At 57.6% G+C, this 20,238-nt stretch overlaps 1 pseudogene; it reads left to right on the top strand.

Annotated features, from left to right (window-relative positions):
• The window catches only part of LOC142435744 (cytosolic phospholipase A2 beta-like), a 118,667-nt pseudogene extending 99,336 nt beyond the window's left edge, over window positions 1–19,331 (top strand).
• The last annotated feature ends 907 nt before the right edge of the window (window positions 19,332–20,238 follow it).

Genomic DNA, 20,238 nt, shown 5'->3' with positions numbered 1-20,238 from the left:
CTTGCAAGGTAGAATTGGGATCATGATAGTGGGGGAGGAGGAAGCATTTAGGAACTTAAGGAAAGTTGTATTTTTCATCATTGCAACATCGCACCCTGACTGGCTTGTCTCCTCCCTGAGACCCTTCTGTAAGGGGGTGTTGTACAGTGGCCCACAAATGGACTTTGGGTTTCCACTCTGCACTCCACCCCTTATTCACTATGATATAATTTTTTGTTCTGATGATGCCTGATACCTGATCCCTTCAACACCTCGTGATCGCACAGGCTGGTGTGCTTTGTCCATGTGGGCTTTTTTTGCTTCTGAGGTAGATGGCTGCTTGTTTACCTTCAAACCTTTAAGACCCCAAATCTATAGCCGGGCACCATCAGCTTCCTTCACCACATTTGCTTATGCACCCATTTGTCTTCAGCGATCAAATCAGGGAGGTGAGCACACAATGATATGAATTTTTGTTCTTTGATGCCTGATAAGTGATGGCTTCGGCACCTCTTGATCACACAGGCTGGTGTGCTTCTTCCATGTGGGCTTTGTTGCTTCTGAGTTAGATGGCCGCTCGTTTACCTTCAAGCCTTTAAGACCTCAGATGCTATTATCTTTTGATAGCCGGGCACCATCAGCTTTCTTCACCACATTTGCTTATTCACCCGCTTTGTCTTCAGCAGTTGTATCAGGAAGGTGAGCCTCATAGAGTGTCAATTTAAAAGAAGAAAGTATTCTTGCATTGAGGGAGTACTTGAGTGCAGGCCCAAAGTCCTTCTGCTACCTTAATACTAAACCTATAAATATATGCACATAGATCTGTAAGGTCTCTCTCTCTGGGACTAGATTTCAGCCTTGGTCCTTGGCTCCGCGTGAGAAAGATTTTATGCTGACGCCGGGCTCGTGATCCAAGTGAATTTAATGAAAGTTCAAAGAAGCATCAGGTTTTACACGGCACCCATAGGATTCCTTTGACCATGCGGCCTGGCAGAGACTGCTCCGGGACACGCAAGGATCTCTCCCCTCCCACGGAGATGACCAGACCCTCTCCCTCTCGGTTCCTGCCTTCTTAAGGGTTCCTGGGGGAGGCGTGGTGAACGACCCCAGGTCGATCCCATTGGCTGAATTGTAGTAACCTGGCCCAGGTGGGCTGCTCCAGGTGTAACGCCCATCTCCACCCACTGGCGGGAAAATCCAGCTTTGTCCTTTGCTGGTTCTCCTGGGCATGCGTAAATGGACTTCCCAATTACCTAGGCTAAGCTACCTAACAGATCTATTTCCCCATTCTCATATATAAACATATTTGCCTATGTACATGTCTTTATCAAGAACTCTATAAATGCCCTTTGCCTCCCAGCTCTTCCCTCTATTTCCTTTTTTGACTTTCCTCCTTTCCCTCTATCATGCTCAGTCCACACCAGGGTTTCAGCAATTCCTCTTGGTTACATTACCCTTGATCATGCCCTACCAAGCCTCCCACACCCTCCTCACCACCGATTTGGGTCACTTGTTCCTTTGTCCCTGGGTTTGTTAACACCACTACCTTTCCCCCCACTTCCCCCTCTCCCATGTCCCCTCAGAATTGTTGGTTCCATTGTTTTCTCCTCCAGATTGTTCATCCAGCCTATCTTATTTAGACAGACCTGAGGAGGTAATAACATGCACAAAAACAAGACAGAGCAAAACCAAGAAACAATATACAGCAAAACAACAACAAACCAATGACAAAAACCAAAACAAAACACAATAAGAAAAAAAAGCTTGTAGTTAGTTCAAGGATTGTTTGTTGGCCTTTAGGAGTGTTTTCCAGTCCAGTCTGTTGGGGCACCATGCTGGCTCCAAAGTCCACCTTCAGCATTCCCTGGGGACCTCGCCACTCCAATCCCTTGCTGTTGCACCCCTTTAGTGTTTTGCCTCAGTGTGGCAGGATCATATTGGGTGCAATTCCCACACTGTGTCTCCATTGTTGTCCCCTGTAGGGCTATGAGTCAGTGAGGGGCGCCATGTCTCCTAGTTTGGCTGGCCATGTGGTCCTCTCTGTGAACTGGCTGTTCTAATTGGAAATATCGTCCCCATGGCCTGGTGGTCCAGGATGTGCTCCACTCTCCTCGTTCCCCTTCATCTGCTCCCGTGTGCTCCGATCAGATATGTCCCTCTCCCGGAGCTTCAGATTCAATGCCGCCCTTTGAAATAAATTCTTCTGGGGCGAGGGGCAGGTGTCCATTTAGTAGTTGGGATTGGGACCGGCCCCTCAAACCTCTCCACTGGTTCCCTACTGCGTGCTGGCATGCTGCATTCACATCTTGGAGCATTGGGTTGAAGTCTGGTCCCTCTTTCCCTGTGGAGATAAAAACAATACCCGCTCCCCTTGGGTGGGTTAGTGAGGCTGAAATTCTTTAAGTGAGCAGACAGCGTCTATTTTCTCCTGAGGAGTGGCCGATGGGTTTGAACCACTGACCTTGCTGTTAGCAGCTACCGGGGTTCCTTACAGTTAGCCGTAGGCACACTAAATGAAGAGACAGTAGGTTAGAAGATAAATGTGGGGAAATCAGTTAAGTGCAATGAGGGGCTCCGGGATGGAGGTTCAATAGGGTGAGTACAGCGGGCCTCAATGAGGAGGTGGCTCTTGGGCACAGACTCAAGGGTGGGGAGGGAGGGAGTGTGCAGACACATGCGGGGGCAGTTCACGGAAGGCAAACACCCTGAGTCGGAGAGAGGTTGGTGCGCTCGGGAGAGGGAAGCGTTTTGCCCATGTGTTTTTGGTTGGTTAAATTCCTAGCAGAGGAATTATGGGGTCAAAGGAATTGTCTCGATCTCCTTTGAAATTCTCTCATTTCAAAGCCCTGGGATAGAAGAGTGACCGTACCCCAAAAGAAATCTATTCAAATGCAAGAAAATCAAAATGGAAGAAGAGTAGAAAACATAAAGGGGCTAAAAATAGCAGTTAGCACCTCTGTTAAGAATTTCTGTGAGAATCTCAGGGGTTTACTGAGTCATCTTCCGCGGTGCCTGTTACAGTGGGCTGGCACAGCTTGGCCACGTGTCACCCCTCCGCGTTCCTGTATCTACTAGGTAGGATCCTTCTTGCCTCTTTGCCAGTGACTTTCAAGTACCAATCAGCTCTTCCCTTTCCACCTTCCCAGGTCCCCTGGGACCTTCCTATTCAGCTCCAATTTCTGATCTAGCTAAAGACATCCCCACTTTCCCACTGACCGTGAGACTAATCGGATGACTTCACCGGAGGCGCGCGACCTTGTGGTTTAGGGGGAGGGCAGTGGCCTTGAAGCACAGGGGGGACCTTCCTCTCTACCCAAGGGAAAGAATGGAGGGAGCTGCAGGGCCAGGGAGCAGGGAGGGTGTGTGGTAAGGGGCCGGCTCCAGGCAGAGGCTAATCAGAGGAGAAGAATGGGTTGGGCCCCGTTACCAAGGCCAGGCAGACTTTATTCTCCAAGTGGTAAGTCATCAAAGGAGGTTTGCTCAGAGTGACAACATGAGGCTGCCTTTCAAGAAGATGTCTGGAGCTGGGGTGATAAATGCTTTTGGAAGGAGGGGAGTTAAGCCAGGGGAACCAGTTAGTTCACTGTGGCAGGAGATATTGTAAGTCTTTCATCCAGTCATTAAGCCAGTGTGTACTGGGGATCATGGGCGTACTGGGCACTGTGCTCCATCCTGGGAAGGCGTAACCCACACCCCCACCCTCATGGAGATCACATTCTAGCCGGGGACAGAGACAGCTATCCAGTGGAAATCAATTGAGTAGATAGTATATTAACCTGTTTGCAAACCTGTCACTGGAGTCGTAGAACTGCCCCGTATTGTGTCTGAGGAAACAGATTGGCCACCACGTCTCTCTCCCGAGGGGCACCTGGTGGACTGAGATCATACCCTCCTGGTTAGCAGCCAAGTGCTTAAGCACCGTGCCACCACCAGGGCCCGTAGATAGTGTGCTTGACGGTGTAGGTGGTCAAGTGGACATGCACGCAGGAAGGGAACGAGGAGTTTTTCAGAGCCCCGGGGTGGTGTCCATGGTTAAGCATTTGTCTTACTAATGGGAAGGTCGGTGCACTTTGCCTACTCCTAAAGGACCCCCAATGAAATGCAATCCTTTTCAGAAAAGTCAGGGCCACAAACTGTGGAGCAAAGGTCCACTCTGACATCCCGGGTCACCAGGAACCAGAATCGACTCGAGGGCAACTGTTGTTTGTTTACTAGAAATGGTTGTGGGCTGGGGCCGGGAGGGGGTGGGCGGTGGGTGGTGTGGTTCACAAGTTCCTAAAGAAGAAGGATAGCCAGCTGGGGGAAGGAAGGCTCTTGGGGTGACTTGTGAGTGGAGGGGCCTCAAAGGAGGTGGCATGGGAGAGGGAGAAGGTGAGGGCGAGGGAGGTTGGGAGTGTTTGTAGGTAGACTCGGTGAGACGAGGAGCCAGCCAGGAGCACAACAGGGAGTCAGTGATGTTTATGAAGGGTGCGATGAAGGGCAGCAAGAGAAAGCCACCCAGGCAGCACACAGCACGGTACCATCATGGAAGACCCAGGGCGTTCAGGTTATAGGCATGTCTCCCCGATGAGGCTGTCAGCATCTTGAAAGGACCCATTCACACTGGCCAAGCCAAGTGCTGAGCACATTCCAAAATATTCAGTGAATATTCGCAGTTGGAAGGCATTCTTCCTTCATCTTGCTGCCCCCAGCCACGGGGAGCTCCCTGCGTGGTGCCTGAGGCTGCTTTTCTATACTTCGCTAGAGGTCTGCCACCGTAGCTAGGGAAGCTAACCAAGGGTCTGGCCCCAGGGAGGACTGGGGTTTGGGCCAAGCAGGAGTCCCGTTGTGTTAGCCCCAGTTGACCAGAAAAACAAATTCATAGACACTTATATGTGTTTTAAAAGAGAACTTTATATCAAAGAAAAATTGTACGTTAAGAAAACATCCCAGCCCAGTCCAGATCAAGTCCTTAAGTCTGATATTAGCCCATATGTCCGATACCAGTCTATAAATCCCTCTTCCTCCTCACGAAACACAAGCAATGGTGCTGATGCAGGAAGATCACAGGCCAGTGGGTGGAAAGCCTTGTGGACCCAGTGGTGGTGGAGGCATCCCAGCGCTAGCAGGGGTCTCCAAGTGAGCCCTGCGGCTCCAGGGCTCTAGTGTAGCTCTGTGTGTCTTGTCAGCAGGAATGTCTCACAGGAAGGGAGCTATTGATTATCGAGGGCACCTACAAATGAAGTCATCTAGCTGCAACCTGAATGACAGCTTAGACTCCACCCCTCCACAAGTTGACACCAGAGTATGTTGCTCACGTGCTCTTGGGCTGTGTGGCCCCTCCTGGAGTAGGCGTGCGGCAGCCTCCTCCTTGAAAATCCCCTTCTATTTCTGGTGGTCCAGAGTCTCTTGGTCCCTCCCCAGTGAGCACTGCCCAGTGATACCCTGTGGCCTGCCCAGAGAGGGCATCTCATCCGTAAGTGGCTGGGTGCTGTTTATGTCAACATCTACCTCCCACCCCACTTAAGAGCTTGGCGTGCCTCCAACCGTGCCCTACCTGGATGAGGCCCCGATGCCACTGCACTTCTACCGGGACTGGGTCTGCCCCAGCAGGCCCTGCATCGTGCGCAATGCCCTGCAGAAGTGGTCACTCCCCTATCTGAGGTGGGTGCAGCCCTGGGCTGGGCTAGGGTGATGGGCGAGCTGTCTTGTGGCATGTGGGCATGCTCTTAGAGTCCCTTCCCCTAGGGCCACGGTGGGCCCCACGGAGGTGAGCGTAGCGGTGACCCCAGATGGCTATGCTGATTCCGTGCGCGGAGACCACTTTGTGATGCCAGCCGAGCGCCTGCTGCCCCTGTGAGGTGTGTTGGACGTCCTGGAGGACAGCGCCCGGCACCCTGGTGTGCTCTACGTGCAGAACCAGTGCTATAACCTGCTTACCGAGCTGCCCCAGCTGCTGCCCGACTTGGAGCCCCACATGCCCTGGGCCTCCGAGGCTCTGGGTGAGAGGGGGCGACTGGGGCAGAGGGCAGTCGTTGAGAATACACAGCAGAAGCACACACCAAGCTTCTACACTGACAGCTCGGTGACATTGATTGTCTTGGGCCACACCCACCACCCCATGGCCAGGGTCAGGCCCTGCCACCCTGGAAGCCTTGACTGTTGACCGACTGCAAAGGATTAGTGCTCTAATTTTGCCTGTGGGGGGCTGGGCCCACTCCCCAAGCCCTCCAAACCATGGCCTCTTCGCCACTTTTCCCTGGGATGCCCCTCGCTCGCACGCAGCACCCCTGCCCACATCCTGTTGGGTGTTATCCCAGACCCAACCTGCAGGGGAGAACCGCTCCTAACTCTCCTCCTCTGTCCTGCAGGGAAGATGCCAGATGCGGTGAACTTCTGGCTGGGGGAGGCGGCCGCAGTGACGTCCTGTAGGTGTCTCTGGGATGCAGGGACAGGGAGGAGCCAGGATGGGGCCAAGGGTGGGAGGCTGGCCTGGAGGGTCGGTCTACCATTCTGCGAACAGAGGAGGAGCGGCGTGGCAGCGTGGTGGGTGGGATGACTTTGGTGTGGGGGCGCCCTAGACATCTCTCAGAGGGCACGTTGGCCCCGGAGGTGAACTTGGGAGAACCCTATGCGTGGATATTTACCTCTTTGGAGAGATGACCCGCATGGGGCGTGTGGTGAGTGCCAAGTCCCTGGTGGCTGGGATCTGGAATGCCCTCCACCCCAACCCCCCCTGGGCATCTCCTGGAGTCTGGTTTGACTATGTCGTTGAGAATACACAGAGCAAAAGCACACACCAAGCTTCTACGCTGACAGCTCAGTGACATTGATTCAGTCCCTCTAGTTGGTTCAAACGTTCTCACCCTCCCTTCCCGAGTTCTTCTCCCTGAGGGAAATGAGGGGGCTTCAGAAACTGTGTAGAAAATAATGGGATTCCCCCTCCCCCCTTATAAATTCATTGTCCTCCAGGATCCTGGCTGTTCTTTGAAGAGGCTGTTTTCAGTCTGATCCCGGATGGAGTTTAAAAGAGCACCATGCTCATGGCAGAGGGATGGAGATCCTTTACTGGCTAAGTTGAACTAGTACTGGGCGTAAAGGAGACATCAGGGGACACTTTGGATGGAAGGTTGAAATCTTTATTCGCAGGACTTTCTCGTTTTTACACCCCTGGCTGTCTTGAGGCGCAAGGCTCTGGGTGGGCAGGTTCTGCCTCTCATGTGCCCTGCTCCGCCAAATCTGCCCAGGACCTTCTTTGTGTTGGCAGTGCACAAGGACCACTACGAAAACCTCTACTGTGTCCTCTCTGGAGAGAAACATTTCCTGTTACACCCGCCAAGCGACTGACCCTTCATCCCCTATGGTAGGGCTGGGGCCTGCCTTAAGCATGGGCCCCAAACCAGAGGAAGGGTAGCGAGGATTCCCTGCCTGTGTCCCTGGGGCCAGGCAGCCAACAGGAGAGGCTGGGAGGAGGTGTGAGGGGCTGGGAGCACTCTTTGCTGAGCTACCCCTTTTTCTCTGGCATCAGAGCTGTACACCCCAGCAACCTACCGAGTCACTGAGGCAGGCACCTTTGAGGTGGTGGATGAAGAGGCCATGGAGAAGGTGTCCATCTTGGCCCTGGGCCTCAGGGAGGAGCGAGCTCATCCATCTCTGAGGAGCAAGCGGGCCCCAAAGGTCTTGGGAAGGTGGCCCCTTCCTCCGTAAGGTCCTGCCTTCTGGGGCTGGCTTCCCAGGGCGGATGGAGGGGGATCTTTGGCCCTTACCGTTGGCAAGGCCAAAGGCCGAGTTCCCCGGTCCTGCTCCATCCCCAGGTGCCCTGGCTTCCACTGGATCCCCTGACACCAGATCTGTCCCGGTACCCACAGTACCGTGGGGCCCAGGCCCTCCGCTGCACCATGCAGGCCGGCGAGATGCTCTACCTGCCGGCCTTGTGGTTCCACCATGTGCAGCAGTCCCAGGGCTGCATTGCTGGTGAGGAGCTGCTGGCCTCGGCCAGCGGGTGGGCTGGGGAGGCTCTGGGTCAGAGCTGGGCCACCCACTCCTGTGCTTGCTCTCCCCACAGTGAACTTCTGGTACGACATGGAGTATGACCTCAAGTACAGTTACTTCCAACTGCTCGACACCCTCACCAAGACCTCAGGCCTGGACTAGTGGAGCCCCCAGGGAACGTGCCCCCCCACAGCTCAGGGGGCACTCTGGCTCCTCCCCAGATGGGCCCCCACAGAGACACCCTGCAATCTGTCTGACCCAGAACCCCGTTTGGGTTGGGACCGACCCTGGAGACTATCGTGGTGATAGGAGGAGGACCAGGAAGTCCCAGGCAGGTGTCTAGGTCAGGGTTCCCAGAAAGCTGCCACGCAGGTGAAGCAGCCCCGTGGGTGGAGGCCAGCTGCGGCGTCCTCCCTCCTCTGTAAAGCTGTGAAGTGGATATAATGATGGTCCCTACCTTTCTGGCCGCCCTGGGGAGTGGAGAGGGTTTCTGTAAGGGCCCGCTCGCTCGCTCGAAGGACATGCTCAATAAAGCCGGGGAGGCTCCATGTGGTACCTGCTCCTTGTGGCTTTCTGTGTCTCCAGGAGGGCGGGGAGGGTTCAGATGGAAACGTCAGAGAGAGGAGCTAGCTCCCTGTCTGTCCAGGGACCACAGCTTGTACTCCGGTCTGGCCGGCAGGCCAACCCTGTTTTAACTATCTGCCAGGGCTTATTGACTGGGACTCTGGTTTACTTTGCGATAGGGTTGGTTGCCTGGGGAAGAGCCTGTGTCTCCTAACCAGCACAGGGACCAGGGGACAGAAACTGCCCCACCCCCACCCCTGGGCTGCTCCTCTGCAGAAGGAACTGGCTTTCTCTTGCTGCCCCCACAAAAGGGGAGATGAGCCCCCTTCCCCTGGGTGCCCACCTGGAGCTCCAGTCCTGGCCATCTCTGGGGACCCAGGTGGCCCAGGCCCTGGCTTTGAAGAGCTGTTTTTAGTAACAGCCACTCCCCTGCTGTGATGATAGGCTCCGGATACACCCCTCCTCCGGGTCTGCTTCAGTGGAAACTGGGCATTCCTGTCCTACTGGTACCTGGTTGTTTCTACAAGCCTTGTTGGTGGGGACTCTGCCCTTGCCCTACCTCTGGCGGCTGCCCAGACCTGTGGCCCCTCCAAGCCATGCCTTCCTGTCCTGCTCACACGGGTGGTTGGTGAGCTGTCCTGGAAGCAGGACCCGGCTGGGCAGGCCCAGTTGGTGTCTGCTGGGGGCAGTGGGTTTTCCAGGAACCCAGCAGGGGTGGGGGACCTTGAGCCCATGGGAGGGTGTCAGTAGCCCCAGTATAGGCTGAGGTGCCTCATTTCTTGGGCAGGGTGTGGGGCTTGGGCGGAGCGGAAGATGCAGGTGGGAGGGGCTAGGGAGGCCAGTTGGGACATACTTGGATTTTGGCTTAAAACACCAGAGTCCTCGGCCCAGTGGCTACTGCTGCCTTTGCTCACCCCGCCTGGGACCCCCAGCCTCATGGCTCTGGTAAGACTGGCGTGGCACTGGAGCCCACTCTGACCCTTGCTGCCCACCTGAGTCCTGGCTAATGCTTTCTCTGGAGGGCTGTGGCCGCGGTGGTCTTCAGGTGTAGGGGGCGTGTTTGCCAGCTTTGGGTAGGGGCATGGCTGGGCTGCGGATCCACAGAGCTTCTAGGCAGGGAGAGGCTCCTGGCTGCTCCCCTGCTCCCTCTGAGTCAGTTGCCTGGGCTGTCGGGGCCTGAGACTGATGAGATGGGTGACTTTCCCGGGTTCTTCCTCTGCCAGGAACCCCTGGGCGCAGGCAGCTGGGACTTCCAATGGCAGCTGGGAGGCCAGTGAAAGGGTGTGCTGACACACGCTCCCTGGCCCCAGCGCACCTGGCAGGGCTTCAGCCCAGAGCCCGGGGTGGTTTGGGATGGAGTCCTGGGGTCCTTTGTTTCTCTGCCCTCGGAGAACCTGGAGGGCACAGGGCTTGGCGCCCATGGGCTGCCTGGCCTGGTAACCTCCCACCTGCCCCAGCACAGAGGTGGCTTCCAGAACTGCCCCCTGACCAGGGGTGGGATGCACAGGGAGGAGTGAGTGAGCAAGCAGGAGCTTAGTCCTAGCAGGCCGCTCCCTCCATGCCCTTCTGTATGCCCACCCAGAGCTTTGTAAGCGAGGGCATGGGCTGGTGCAGACAGGTGGCAAGATGGGAGCCTGCTGGTTCCAGGAGAGGGAAGCGGAGAGCACAGCGATCCTGCCTCTGGGTCTCCGGCCAGTTGCTGGGTCACCTCTCCATGCCTCCGCCTCCTCGTGAGGCAGCGTAGTAGTCGGCTGAGTTAATGTATGGATAGCCCTTGGGACAGACCTGTCATGGGCATTGTGTAAGTTCCTATGGACGTGCCCTGTCTCTTCTAGACTCGGGGTTCTGGGTGGCCTTGGCCCTGTTGGTGCAGGGTGAGCCCTCACAGGTGCCCCAACCTCCCTTCCATTGCCTGCGGCCTTTGGTCATGTCATCCCACAGCAAGCTTGTCCCCTCCCCGCTGCTCTGCAGGCAAAGTTGCCCGGGACCTGCCTGCACACCATTCATGTGCTGCAGGCCCACAGCCTGCCTGCCAGGGATGTGGGTGAGTTGACCGAGAGAGGAGAAGGGAACTGAGGTTGCAATTGGAGCAGGGCAGGGACGGTGGGAGATGGCAGGAGGGCTGGGCCTGCGAGGTCCTGGGAGGAGGGCCTGCAAAGAGTGACGGGCAAGGGCTGGTGATGGAGGGTGGGGCTTGGTGCGTCCCCAGGGATCCCTCTGGTGGTGAACTCTGCGTGGCTTGGGGGAGAATTGGCCCTCATTTCTTCTCCTCCAAGTGACCCACCCTGACTTCTGTGTGACCCTGTGGCTGACCACGGCCTGCAACCACCGGTTCCAGACGCACACTGTCAACAACTACAGAAACCCTGTCTGGAACCAGAGCTTCCACTTCCGGGTGCACAGCCAGATCAAGGTGGGCCTGCCTCAGCCCAGCCCTGCGTACCCCCAGTGCCACCCCCACCCCACCCCCCACCCCATGGCCCTGTCCCGCTGCTCCCCTTCCAGAACATGGTGGAGCTGAAAGTCTTTGACCAGGACCTGCTGACCAGCGACGACCCCGTGCTGTCAGTGCTGTTTGACGTGGGCACTCTGCTGCCTGGGGAGTTCCGGCGCCAGAGCTTCTTGCTGAGCCTGCAGGCAAGACTCCACATGGGCGGCCACCCTCGGTACCACCAACGGGATGCTGCTTAAATGCCCCTCTTCAAAGAACTTGTTTACAGACCATGAGGTCAGGTTTCCCTGGTGCCTGAGGCCCTTGTCAACCAGGACCTGCTTCCCGAGGAGCGGCCCCCTCCTCGGGGCCACATTATGGACAGCAGCCCTCCCCGCATTGGCTCCCCTGGCTGGCATCTGGGTTGGAATCTGCACATACCCACACTGACACACACACTCACATTCATACCCACACGCAGCCTCACACACATACACAGGTATACTCACACGCAAGCACACGCACTCAACCACTGCCACACTCACACATGCACCGCCATGTGGATACACATGCACACACACTCACATGTGCACACAACCACTCACATGCATGCCCACATACATGCACACGTCTTACCTTTATAACTTGCTTTTTCATGGTGGGGAGCGGTTTGACGTTGAATTCCGCCTGCGGAGTGTGTGAGTTGGGGGTTGCGGGGGTCAGGGGAGTTGGCAGTTGCGAGGTAGGGAGAGGGGCTCTGGGTCAAATCTGTCCCTTCTGGAAGGAGAGAGCCTCGTGCGCTCAGGGCTGGTGTCCTTCCCCGGGGACCCTCTGTGGTTGGAAGGACTGCCTAGGCTTCCTTGGGGGCAAGAACCTGACCCCCGCTCATGGCTTTACCCAGGACAGACTGTGCGGAGCAGCTCACCAGCAACCGTGTCCTAGTGGTGAGTCAGATCATTGTAGTGATTGATTCAGGATCATAGTAGTGATTCGGGATTATAGTGGTGACTTGGGATGGTAATGGTGACTTAGGATCATGGTACTAATTCGGGATCATAGTAGTGATTCGGGATCATAGTAGTGCTGTGTGATCATAGTAGTGCTTTGTGATCATAGTAGTGATTTGGGATCATAGTAGTGCTTTATGATCATAGTAGTGCTTAGGGATCATACTAGTGCTTTGTGATCATAGTAGTGCTTTGTGATCATAGTAGTGCTTTGTGATCATATTAGTGCTTTGGGGTCATAGTAGTGCTTTATGATCATAGTAGTGATTTGGGATCATAGTAGTGATTTGGGATCACAGTAGTGATTTGGGAGCATAGTGGTGCTTTGGGATTGTAGTGGTGAGTGACACACCCTCCCTCAGGCCATCTGCTCACCTGCCCTCCTGGCTGCAAGTCTGTCTGGACCAGGAAAGAGCAAAGTGGGAGGGGCTATGATTTCCAGAGGACATGGGACTGAGGAGCAGGAACCGCGGGCTGCAGGGGAATGGGTAGTGGTGAGGTATCCTCCCGTGGGAGGGGCGGCATATGAATCTCCTCTTCCCAACACAGGCCGTGAGCATTCCCGCTTGCATGTGCGGCTGGAGGAGGCCGGGGACCAGAAGGGTGAGTCTCCCAGGTCACCAGGACAGCCCTGGCCCTCAGCCTATGTCTTCCCCCTTCCTCAGCTGCCCATCCTGGAAGAAGCTGCCAGCCACCTTTAGCCTCCGAAGGCTAGGGGCTGGGGGTGAAACTGCCCGGGCTTACCAAGACCTGGTCTTTTCCCATGACCCTGCTCCGAGGGGGCTGGGCTGGGGGTAACTCCTCCCAGCCTCTGCCAGCCACAGGGGCGGGAGACACCTCACGGGCAGGGAACCCCCTCCCACCCCTACCTCGGTTACTTTCTCCAGAGTCAAAGGGAAAATTCAGCTTGTGGTCCCCGGGTCCTACGAGGGATCTCAGGAGGCCACCGTAGGCAGCGACTCCTTCCGTTTCCACTTCCCCACCTGCTGGGAGCAGGAGCTGAGTATCCACCTGCAGGTAGGGTGCTCCCCCACTGACCCCCTGGAATTCAGGCCCACAGGGCCGGGTGGTACCCCTGCTCTGAGACTCGGGTAAGTGTACAGTTTTTGTCCCCTTGCAGAATGCCCCCCAGGAGCAACTGAAGGTGCCACTCAGGGCCCTGCCATCAGACCACCTTGTGAGGCTGGTCTTCCCTACGTCCCAGGTACTCTTCACTCAGAGGAAGAGACCTTGATGTGGGTGTGGGACAGGGCCTCAGGCCAGTGCGGGGGTGGGGGCAGGGGGTGACTCCTTCTCTCCCTTTTCTTTTGGGCCAAGCCCCTGGGCTGGGCTGTGGGGGTGCATCCCTGTGGAGATGACTGGGGCATCCCAGGGCCGAAGTTGGGGTGGAGGTGCCAGCCTTTCTGAGTGGTGTTTTGCTGGTTTGCAGGAGCCTCTGATGAAGGTGGAGCTGAGAAAAGAAGACAGGTGAGAGGCTGGGCTGGGGGAGAGCAGCCGGGGGAGGGAGGGCGCTATGTGCAGCTGGGTGGCCTGGAGGACCGGAAGCAAGCGGGTGGCTGCAGCAGGGAGCTCCCAGTCTTGGGAAGGTGCTCAGAGCAGAGAGGGTCCTTCCTCAGCCTTGTAGTCTGCGTGTGGCCTCACTGGGTGGGAGAGAGGTGGGGGCTGAGGAGAGTAACACGCCTGGTTTGAGGAGCACAAAGACCAGAAGGAAGCAACCTTTTGGGTAGAAGCAACGTGGCTGGGCCTTCAAGAACTTTTACTGGCCCTCAGTGTCTAGGAGCATAAACAGCCCCAACTTAAAGACCTTTGTTCCTTCTCAGCCCCCGTGCCCCCTTCCCAGTGTAGCCCTGGTCCAGCGTTGCAGGGGAGGGAGAAGCTGAGACTCAGGGCCACCTTTGGCCACAGGGACACCCTCATCTGACAGCTGGCCTTGCTGTCATGCCGGGCGTGTTGGTGTGGCTCTGGGCCCACCATGCCCACCTCACTCTCCAAGCTTCAGCACGCAGGCTGAAGGGAGAGAAGAGATGGACGTGGATCTTGCAGGGAGATGGGCCCAGTGTCCTCTTTTCTGACGAGGATGAGCACTGCCTCACTGTCCGTCCATCCCCCCACCCCACCCCCAGACCAGGGGAGCTAGCCGTGCGCCTGGACTTCGAGCTGTGTGCTGAGGAGCAGGCCTTCCTGAGCAGGAGGAAGCAGGTGGTGGCCAAGGCCCTGCAGCAGGCCCTGCAGCTGGAGGGAGACCTGCAGGAGGACGAGGTCTGTCAGGCTTTGCAGGAGTGTGGGGGTCTCAGGCTGAGTGTTGAGCTGAGTGGGCCTCCACACTTCCATTGCCCGACCAGGGTTGGTTGTAAGGCAGACTTGTGTTTGCCTCTCGTCTGCCCACCTACCCCCCTTGTACTTCCCGGAGCTCTCTTGATGTTATCTTGGGCCCGATGCGGCTGAGCAGTGTCAGAACCACGGGCCCCACCAGGGGTAGCTACCCTTCTCTGGGCATTGGCCCTTGGCCTGGAGCTGATTTTAAGACTGGGCCTCTCAGACAACTCGGTGGACATCTGGCCAGGCCTCTCTGCTGGTTGGGCTGGCTCCTAAGGAAATGAGCTCCTTGCAAGGGGAGAGGGACGCTGATTTGGGGGTTTTGAGGTGAGCCTGCGTCTTTTAAGTAGTGACCGCCGTACTCCCCAGGCTGGGGATGGGGAGATAAGGCCTGTGGCCTGTACGCTCCCTGGAGTTTTCAAAACCCGAAAGGACCCACCCTGCTGAAGGAGGTTATCCTGACATGACTCTCCTCAGCTGCTCTGACTCAGACCCGCTCCATGGGTCCCCACCAGACTCTGACCTACGCTAACTTGGTGGTGGGGCCAGGGGCAGGGGACTGAGTGGCCACTTGACTTGCTGTGTTCTCCTCCTGTGGTTTTTACTGCCCGGCGCACCCTGACCTCCCCTCCACCAACTGGAAGTCCCCGCAGGGCCTCCCTTGACCCCAGCTGTACTCTGCCCTTCCAGGTCCCAGTGGTGGCAATCATGGCTACTGGTGGAGGGGTCCGGGCAATGACTTCCCTGTATGGGCAGCTGACCGGCCTCAGGGAGCTGGGCCTCTTGGACTGCGTCTTCTACATCACAGGGGCCTCGGGCTCCACTTGGTGAGCAGGCTGAGTGTGGGATCTGGGGGTGAGTGGGCAGAGGCAGGGGTGCCTGTGGTAAGGCTTCTCTAGTGCCCCCTTGGCCTCCCTGACTAGATTGGAAGGTCTGCGAGGAGGCAGGTGGCAGGTGCGATATGCCCAAGGTGCCCCATGGGCTTCGGCTGTCTCCATGGAGCTGGAAGGCACCTGCGGGCTGCTGCCCTGGGAGAGAAGGTCCGAAGGGGTGTGAGGTCTCGGGGGACTCTTAGAGGAACCTGTCTGCCCCCGAACTCTGGCTTTGCCTAGGACCTTAGAAAACCTCTACAAGGATCCAGAGTGGTCGCAGAAGGACCTGGGGGGCGTCACCGTACTGCTGAAGACGCAGGTGACCAAGAACAAGCTGGGCGTGTTGGCTCCCAGCCAGCTGCAATGGTACTACCAGGAGCTGGAGGAGTGCGCTCGCCTGGGAACACCCGGCCTGCTTCACCAACCTCTGGGCCCTCATCAATGAGGCCATGCGACATGATGGGATACAGAAGGGCGGCCCACGGGGACGGGCCTGGACCTGGAGGCAGCCCTGCTGGGTAGCAGGGTGAGGGGAGATCTCCAGAGACCAGGCAGCAATGGGTTTACACTGAGGTATCTCCCTACAGCCTAATGTCCACAAGCTCTCAGAGCAGCGACAGGCTCTGAGGCACGGCCAGAAACCTCTCCCCATGTACTATGCCCTCAACACTAAGGGGCACGGCCTGTCCACCTTTGAATTTGGAGGCAGGTCGAGGCAGCTGGTTGAGGCCCCGGGCGGCCAGGGGTCGGGGAAGGGGTGGTTGGGATGGTGTGGGGAGACAGTTTTTCATGCCCTTCTCCTTACACTCTGGTCCGGGACCCGAGTGAATCCAGACACCCATGACCCCAGAGATACTTGGACTGGAGGGGAGTCGCGCCTCCTTTGTGGCTGCCCTGCGTGGGTTCGGGTGGGCAGGAGGGTGGTGGCCAACAGCGGTCCCTTCCCACCGCACAGTGGTGTGATTTCTCCCCCTACGAGCTCGGTTTCTCCAATTAAGGTGCCTCCATCCCCTCCGAGCTCTTCGGCTCCGAGTTCTTCATGGGGCGGCTGATGAAGAGGATGCCTGAGTCCCGCATCTGCTTCCTGGAAGGTGAGGGGGTCTTGGAGAGAGAATGGGGGAGGGGAGGATGTTTCTGGGGGAGCCCCATCACTGAGGCGGGCAGCAGGGAAGGGTCAGGCTGTGACAGGAATGGTGGCTCTCGTCCCCTTGTGTCTGCGCTCCCAGGCATCTGGACCAACCTATATGCAGCCAGCCTCCAAGACAGCTTATACTGGTCCTTGGAGCCCAGTCCGTTCTGGGATCGCTGGGCTCAGACCCTGACCAGCTTGGGTAGGTGCCCAGGACCGGGGCTGGTGCTGGGGGTGGGCATGTGACTCCCAGCTCTGTGTGTGTGTGGTGGTGGGGGCACTGGTCTCAGCTCTTTCCCTCTCCGGGGTCACTGCCCTCAGACTGGGCTAGCACCCACGCCCCACTCCCTGGCTATGCAGACAAGGAGCAGGTCCCAGTGCTGAAGATGGAAGTGCCACCCAGCCTGGCTGGGAGGATCGGGGAGTTGTTCTCTGGCCTCCTGACGTGGCGCCCGCTTGCCCAGGCCACCCACAACTTTCTGCGTGGTCTCCAGTTCCACAAAGACTATTTCCAGCACCCTCACTTCTCCTCCTGGAAAGGTAGCTTCTCCCACCGGGGCCCAGCCCCCTGATGTCTTCCCAGAGCTGTGGGCCTTGGCTCCAGGCCCCTCACCTCACCCCTTGGCTCCAGGCCTTCCATGTGTGGACCCACGGGATCCCACGGGATGTGGGGAGTAGAGTTTCCTGCCTTCTCCTTCAGCTGGGGCTGGAGGTTGCTTCAGGGCTGGGGCCAGGTGGGTGGGGCCTGAGGGCGGAGTCTTTTTCCAGGAGCAGCCAGTGACTGCCACTGACCAGGGGAGCAAGCGTGGTGTCCTCAGCACCCGTGCTCAAGGCTGCCCTCCCACCCCGCTCACCTCTCCAGACACCAAACTGGATGAACTCCCTAACCAGCTGACCCCTGGGGAGCCCCGCCTCTGCCTGCTGGACGTGGGCTACTTTGTCAACACCAGCTGCCCGCCCCTCCTGCAGCCCACCCGGGACGTGGACCTCATCCTGTCGCTGGACTACAACTTAAATGCCGCCTTTCAGGTGGGGGAGCTGATGAGTGGCACCCGAGGATGCTAGGGCGGCTTCACAGTGTGTGCCTTGCTGGCTTCCTCCCAACCCTATGAGACAGGGACCCACATGCTATGGGCTGAGCTGTCCAGAAAAACAAAAGCAGCAACACTCCTCTGTGTAGAAAGAAAGAGCTTTAGATCAAGAAGTCATTTTAGATCAGCAAGGCATCCCAGCCCAGTGTGATTCAAGACCATGCTAGTCAGAACTTTCCTCAGCCTCTGTGTAGCTGCAGGCAGATAATGCCCAGGCTGGCGTGAACACGGCCAAGTCGGCGGCTCTCCAGGCTGGTGGCCCCATGGGGCCGTCCCTGGAGACAGAATCCCAGCGAGGAAGAAGAGGCTCATAGCTTCTCCCCTTCCTTCCAAGGAGGGATCACCAGGCTTCCACCTGAGTGACAGGTGGGACTCCACCCCTGCACTTTCACGCAGGTCCAAGTGGACATAATATCTAACCACCACACCAGTCAAAACAACCAAACCAGGATCCCCACCATGGAGTCCATGCTGACTCACCGGGTCCCCCTTGGTGTGTTTCCGAGATCGAACTGCTTACGGGAGTAAAAATGCCCACGGAGCAGTTTGTCACAGGAAATCAGCCTCTAACAACCAATGGGTCAGTAGGCACAATTGTATGGCGATAAAATAGTAAAGGTCTAGTAAAGTCATAGAGGCTAGGAGAGATAGGGGAGCGAGAGTACAATAAAGGAGTCAGGCACGTTTTATGATAGCATGCTCACCTCAGCTCCTCTTGATGGACCACGTGGAAGTGGGGGAAGAGAGAGCATCTGTATTATCTTGGGGTAGTTACAGGTAGCCTTAAGACATGCATATTCAGTAGTTACATACGCCACAAGGTGGGTGGGATCGACAGTAACGCTGAGCTCACAAGTGAGGAAGCCTAACAGCTGCATTGGGGGAAGCTGAGAGGGGGGCTGGGCGACAGCAGGAAGAGAGAGCCAGAGGATGTCTGCCTCTGTAGGGAGATCAGACCAGCCATGTGCCCACTTGAAGGCAGCATGGCTGTTAAGGGAGAGTCTGTGGCTACCAACGTGGAGGCACAAGTTCAGGAACGTGGTGCTCGGCCCTCTCTCCATGGAGCAGCGGGTGGTTTCCCAGTGCTGACCCTGCAGAACCTCGCCCAGCACATAACTGCTTCACCACCAGCGCTCCCTGTGAAAAGAACTGGGGTTTCATTCACGCTCCATCAGGGGGCTTTCTCCGCAATGGGGAGAGGATGTGATGGTGAATCTGGTTGGCTGCACCTGCACCACGGCTGGTTGCAGGCCGTCGACACCCCAGCGTTTAGTTTCTATGTTAATTTAGTGAGAGGTGTGTGCCCTTCATGGCTGGCCTCAGCGATGGCTACAGTCCGTTTGGTGGAGCTCTGAGGGGCTGTGGCACGGCTGTCAACTCCGACTGATGCTTGGTCCTATGTGACGTCAGTGTCCAGGACCAAGGGAGCCCAAGGCTAGCCCTCTCCTGCCCTCTGTGCCCCTGCAGCAGCTGGAGCTGGTGGGCCGCATGTGCCAAGAGCAGGGCATCCCATTCCCGCCCATCTCTCCCAGCCTTGATGAGGAGCGCCAGCCTCGGGAGTGCCACAAGTTCTCTGATCCCGGCCGGCCTGAGGCCCCAGTCATTCTGCACTTCCCCCTGGTCAACGACTCCTTCCAGGACCACTCAGCCCCTGGTGAGCCAGCTTGCCGCCACCCCCTTCCTGGTGTCCCAGCCTCCCCGACCCAGCAGACCCGCCCTCCACCCCAGCACCCTGCCCCTCCATGCCCATGATGTGCTCTCTGCACAGGGGTCCCTAGGACACCCGAGGAGCAGGAGGCCGGCCGGTTGAACAAGTCTCCGTCTGACTCCCCCTACCACTACTCGAAAGTGACCCATAGCCAAGAGGACTTGGACAAGCTTCTGGGCCTGGCCCACTACAACATCTGCAACAACCAGGAGCCTCTGCCGGCTGCCCTGCGCGAGGCCCTGCTGAAGAGGAGGCAGCGCTGACAGCCCGCCCCGAGTGACGCCATGCCTCAGCCTCAGAGAGCCATCCCCCAGTGTTCTGGGGCCTCAGAGGGCCTGGTTGGCCCCAGCAGCACCCTTCCTAGCCTTGGGTGTATGCCCTGGAACCCCAGATGGGGCAGGAGCTGCCAGCACCTCACAGAGGGCCATCTGCACTGTGAACTGAAGCTGTGACTACGGGCTTGCCACAGCTCAGCAGCTGCTCTGGTCCTGGGCCCTGGGCCCCTGGAGCAGGCCACAGTGGGCCTCTTCTTCAAGCACCGGGAGAGGTGGGGTGCAGAGGTGCTGTGGCAGCCGGGGTGCAAATGGGGTGGGGTTGGGGTTCGGGGTGGCTGGGCCCGGTGTAGAGTGCTGGCACTGGGGGGAGGGTCCCAGGCTCCCCCGCCCTGCTGCTCTGAATGCTGTACGCAGGGACTCGGGGCCTGCACACATTACAGGACTCGTCCCACCAACGGTCTGAGGATGTCATTGCTGCTACGAATGGGGAGACCTTTGGTACCACCATCAAAGACCAGTTTAGGAAACAAGACAAGGACACATCTCCCTGGCCCCGCAAAGAGTTGCCAGCCTCTTGGTGCTGTGCCACCCTTTCCCAGCCGGATGCCCCGTAGGAGGTGTCTGCTTTGGGCAGCCCTGCCCCACCCTCCCAGCCAGTAGCTGCCCTCTTTGCTGGGTGGGGGTCAGAGCACCTTGAGGAAGAGCCTAGGAAGGTGTGACCTCGGAAGGGCTGCCTTTTACCAGGAGCTGCCCGTTCCCAGGGTGCTGCGTGGTGGCCTGGCTAGACTGTGGCAAGCCTGCATGGGCAGTCTGTGGCTGGTTCCATGTGGTGACCTGGATGGAGCACGTCCTCACCTACAGCCCCAGGGTCACTTCTGGCCCCACCCACCCCTGT

The sequence above is a fragment of the Tenrec ecaudatus genome (genome assembly GCF_050624435.1).
Source record: "Tenrec ecaudatus isolate mTenEca1 chromosome 1 unlocalized genomic scaffold, mTenEca1.hap1 SUPER_1_unloc_13, whole genome shotgun sequence".
Lineage (NCBI taxonomy): Eukaryota > Metazoa > Chordata > Mammalia > Afrosoricida > Tenrecidae > Tenrec > Tenrec ecaudatus.
This window is presented reverse-complemented; position numbering and strand designations above follow the sequence as displayed.